The sequence below is a fragment of the Phoenix dactylifera genome, chromosome 1, assembly GCF_051530095.1.
Source record: "Phoenix dactylifera cultivar Ajwa chromosome 1, Ajwa_hap1_PhDact_Kaust_v1.1, whole genome shotgun sequence".
NCBI classification, from domain to species: domain Eukaryota; kingdom Viridiplantae; phylum Streptophyta; class Magnoliopsida; order Arecales; family Arecaceae; genus Phoenix; species Phoenix dactylifera.
Genome location: NC_143190.1, coordinates 14,077,423 through 14,082,173, shown reverse-complemented (window position 1 = coordinate 14,082,173; position 4,751 = coordinate 14,077,423). Strand labels below are relative to the sequence as shown.

Sequence of the window (4,751 nt, the reverse complement as noted above, 5' to 3'; positions counted from 1 at the left end):
AAGGAAAAAGAAGAAAAAGGAAAGAAAAAGGAAAGAAAAAGAAGAGAATGAAGAAAATGAACATTTAACTGTGTGCAGAGAAGATTTAAATGTGTGCAGAGAAGACTTAATTGTGTGTAGAGAATATTTAACTTAACTGTGTGATGTATAGAACACTTAACTGTGTACAGAGAACATTTAAATGTGTGCAGATAATACTTAATTGCGTACAGAGAACACTTAACTGTATGCAGAGAAAACTTAATTATGTACAGAAAATACTTAACTTAATTGTGTAATACATAAAACACTTAACTGTGTGCAGAGAAGATTTAAGTATGTGCAGAGAAGACTTAATTGTATACAAAAGAACACTTAACTGTGTAATGCATGTAGTTAAGTGTTCTCTGTATACAATTAAGTTTTTTTTGCATACACTTAATTGTGTGATGCAGAGAATAATTAACTGTGTGTAGAGCAGGAAAGAAAAAGAAGAGAACGGAAAGAAAGAGAAGAAGAAAAAAGAAAGAAAAAGAAAAAAAGGAAAGAAAAAGAAGAAAAGGAAAAAAGAAAAGAAAAAAAAGGAAAGAAAAGAAAAAAAAGGAAAAAAAAAAAGAAGAAAAAGGAAACAGTGAGTGGCAGTTAGGTTAGTAAGTTTGGTACATATGTAATATAGTATGGCACATTTTTAAGCAAGCTTAGCAATAAGAATTAAATATGTGCTAAGCTTGCTTAAATATGTGCCATACTATATTACATGTGTACCAAGCTTACTAACCTAACTGCCACTCACTATTTTCTTTTTCTTCTTTTTCTTTCCTTTTTTTCTTTTTTCTTTTAAGTCTTTTCTGCATACACTTAAATTTTCTTTCAACACAGTTAAGTATTCTATACATCACACAGTTAAGTTAAATATTATCTATACACAATTAAGTCTTATGTACATACATTTAAATTTTCTTTGCATACAGTTAAGTGTTCTATACATCATATAGTTAAATGTGTACAGAAAAGACGTAATTGTGTACGGACAACACTTAACTGTGTGATGCGCACAGTTAAGTGTTCTCTTTACATATTTAAATCTTCTCTGTACATACTTAAATCTTTTTTTTCTTTCATTTTCTTCTATTTTTCTTTTCTTTTCTTTTCTTTTTTTCTTTTTTTTTTTCTTTTTCTTTCCTTTTCTTCTTTTTCCTTTTTTTGCTTTTTCTTTCCTTCTCTTCTTTTTCTTTCCTTTTTCTTCTTCTTTTTTTCTTTTCTTTTTTTCTTTTTTTTTTTATTTTCTTCTTTTTCTTTCCATTTTCTTCTTTTTCTTTCCTTTTCTTTCCTTTTTCTTCTTTTTCTTTCCTTTTCTTCCTTTTTCTTTTATTTTTTTTCCTTTTCTTCTTTTTCTTTCCTTTTTCTTCTTCTTCTTTTCCTTTTCTTCCTTTTTCTTTTCTTTTTTTCTTTTTCTTTCCTTTTTTCCTTTTTCTTTCCCTCTCTTCTTTCTCTTTCCTTTTTTTCTCTTCTTTTTTCTTTTTTTTTCTCTTCTTCCTTTCTTCTTTTTTCTTCTCCTCCCGCGAGCCGGCGGCGCCGGAAGGAGGCCGGGGGAGAGGGCCCGGCCGTGGCGGCTTTATTTATTTATTTATAATTATTTTTTTATTAGAATATATTATTTATTTATTTATTTATTTGTTCATTTATATTTATTTATTTATTTATTTATGCATTTATTTATTTATTTATTTTTCTTTTCTTTTCTTCTTTTTCTTTTCTTTTCTTTTTTTTTTCTTTTTCTTCTCTTCTTCCCTTCTTCTTCTTTCTTCTTTCTTCTCCTCCCGCGAGCCAGCAGCGCCGGAGGGGGGCCGGGCCGTGGCGGCCATTGGAGGGGGCTGCGGGAGGGAGCTTGGGAGGGGGCGGGGCCGCCGTCGGCGGCGGCCGCGGGAGGGAGCTCGAAAGGGGGCGGGTTGTGGGAGGGGGCTCGGGAGGGGGTGAGGCCGCGGAAGGGGGTTCGGGAGGGGGCGAGCAGGAGCCAGCGGCGGCCGCAGGAGGGAGCTCGGGCGGGGCGAGCTGTGGTCGGCGGCAGTCGGGCCTTTTTCTTCTTCTTTTTCTTCTGAGAACGGGAGATTAGGAGGGGAAGGGGCACGGGAGGGGGCGAGGCCGCGGGACGGGGCTCGGGAGGGAGCGAGACGGGGCCGGTGGCGGCCGCAGGAGGGAGCTCGGGCGGGGACGGGCCGTGGTCGGTGGCGGCTGCCCCTGCCTCTTCTTCTTCTTCTTCTGGGAATGGGAGATCAAACGGGGCAGGGACATTTTAATATTCTTAGGGGGCGTTTTCGTTTCATAATAAAGTATTGAAATATGGCTGGACTGATTATTAAACAACTAGTCAATAGGGATTAAATGTTAAAGACCGGTCAATAAATGTACCGGTGATTAATTACCCCTTTGCAATATTGCTGCGTTGCTTTAAAGCATACCACACATACCACCCTAGCCGTCCCTCATGCCCCTCTCCCACAATCACATCCTCTCTCCTCTCTCTCTCAGATCATGGAGGAGGATGGTTCTCTTCGCATTGTTTTCTTCCCTTGGCTAGCCTTTGGCCACATGCTACCATTCCTCGAGCTCTCCAAATCCTTAGCGAAGAGGGGGCATCGCATCTCCTTCCTCTCCACCCGAAGAAACCTCAAGAGGCTCCCAAAAATCCCACACGACCTAGCCCCATTCATCCACTTCGTCTATTTGCCGCTGCCAAAGGTTGAAGGCTTGCGGGCGGCCGCCGAGTCCACCACCGACGTCCTGCCCGACGAGGTCCAGTTCCTCAAAAAGGCTTTCGACGGCCTTGACATCCCCTTCTCCGAGTTCCTCGAGGAGGCTTCTCCAAAGCCCGACTGGATAATCCACGATTTCGGCCATCACTGGTTGCCACCAATCGCGTCCAAGTTCAATATACCATGCGCCTTCTTATGCATCGTGCCTGCTTCCTTCATCGCCTTCATTGGGCCGCCGTCGGAGATGAAGGACAGCTCGCGGCGGACTGCCGAGCAATTCACGAAGCCACCGCAGTGGATCTCCTTCCCTTCCTCCGTGGCTTATCGCCTCCATGAGGCCAGGCTAATAGTTGAGTCTTTTAAAGCCAATGCATCAGGAATAGCCGATATCCGTCGCTTCTGTCTGACTGTAGAGGGATGCAACTTCATCGCCTTCCGGAGTTGCTTCGAGTTCGAATCCGACTGGCTACGCCTCCTCGAGGAGCTCTACGAGAAGCCCGTGATTCCAGTTGGCCTACTTCCACCACAGGTTCAAGAAGGGAGTGACGACGTTCATGGCAACGCGAGAATTTTCGAATGGCTCGACAAGCAAGCACCAAACACTGTGGCATACGCTGCATTAGGGAGTGAGGCAATGCTAAGCGTCGAGCTGCTGCACGAGCTAGCCTTGGGACTCGAGCTATCTAAGGTGCCTTTCCTGTGGGCCCTTAGAAAGCCGGCAAGCATGGCCGGTGACGACGCTGATATCTTGCCCGAGGGGTTCTTGGAGCGCACCGGGGGTCAAGGAATCGTCGCCATGGGTTGGATTCCTCAAATCAAGGTCTTGGCCCATGCATCCGTCGGAGGATTCTTGACGCATTCTGGCTGGGGTTCGATTATAGAAGGGCTTCGATTTGGGCATGGCCTCGTGTTGTTGCCTATATCTGTAGATCAAGGCCTCAATGCTCGAATTATGGAGGAGAAGAAGATCGGGTTGGAGATCCAGAGGAATGAAGAGGATGGGTCTTTCAATAGAGAATCAGTGGCCAAGGCCATAAGATTGGTGATGGTGGAGGAAGAGGGCGAACTGTTTAGATGCAAAGCCATGGAGCTACAGCGGCTTTTTGCTGACAGGGACTCGCAGGAACGCTACGTGGAAGATTTCATACTGCATTTGAGGTATCACAGAGGGTAAGGCAATCAGCGCGTCCAGTGCACGGAATAACTGAAGTATTGGCAAGTTTGCTTACGTCGGCAGGCTGAATATGATGTTGACGACATGATAGCTTTTAAATCAGCGCATTGTACTTTGTAGTCGAGTTTTACTAATATAAATAAACTTATATTTAAACCGGTCGATCGGCAAAGCCAGAAGTTGAAAAAAAAAAAAAAAACTTGGCAATATAATAAGCTACATAAAACGTGAAGTGAGCACGTCTACAAAAATCTATGTAGAGTAATAGAAAGTACCGTACGTTTGATAACGAGAAAAAAAAAATTTTAACATAAATTTTGAATACAATATTTGTGTTTGACTTGAAGCTTTTTTATTGCCTATATGGACGCTTATAAACGTCGTTAGTTTTATTACCGATACTTTATAAAACATCGCAAAATCATCGGTAATGTAAACATTGGAAAAAAATCTGCCGACGGTTTTAAAAAGCATTGCTAACTACCTACGCTTATAAGCGCCGACTTTTAGCGATGCTTTTTAGCATTATAATATTGCCGACACTTTTTTGCATCGGCTAATAGCAACGCTTAATGGCGTTGCCAGTTAGCTACACTAGAAAGCATCGCTAATAACTTTTAAAACAACGTTTCAAAATGTTGTTATAATTTTTTTAAAAAAAAATTATTTAATTTTTTTAAACTCTGTATATATATGTGCTAAACATATGCTCAACAAAAGTTGAGTTATTACATAATCAAATAGACTATTTGAAATATTTATATTGTCAAATATGATTAAATTTACATTGTTAATTAACATTTACAATGTCCTCAAAAAATATTATATATATATATAACTCTTAA

General features: G+C 41.1%; 1 pseudogene; it reads left to right on the top strand.

The window, feature by feature from the left end:
- The first annotated feature begins 2,392 nt into the window (after positions 1-2,392).
- LOC103706572 (putative UDP-rhamnose:rhamnosyltransferase 1 pseudogene) lies at positions 2,393-4,535 on the top strand (annotated as a pseudogene).
- The last annotated feature ends 216 nt before the right edge of the window (positions 4,536-4,751 follow it).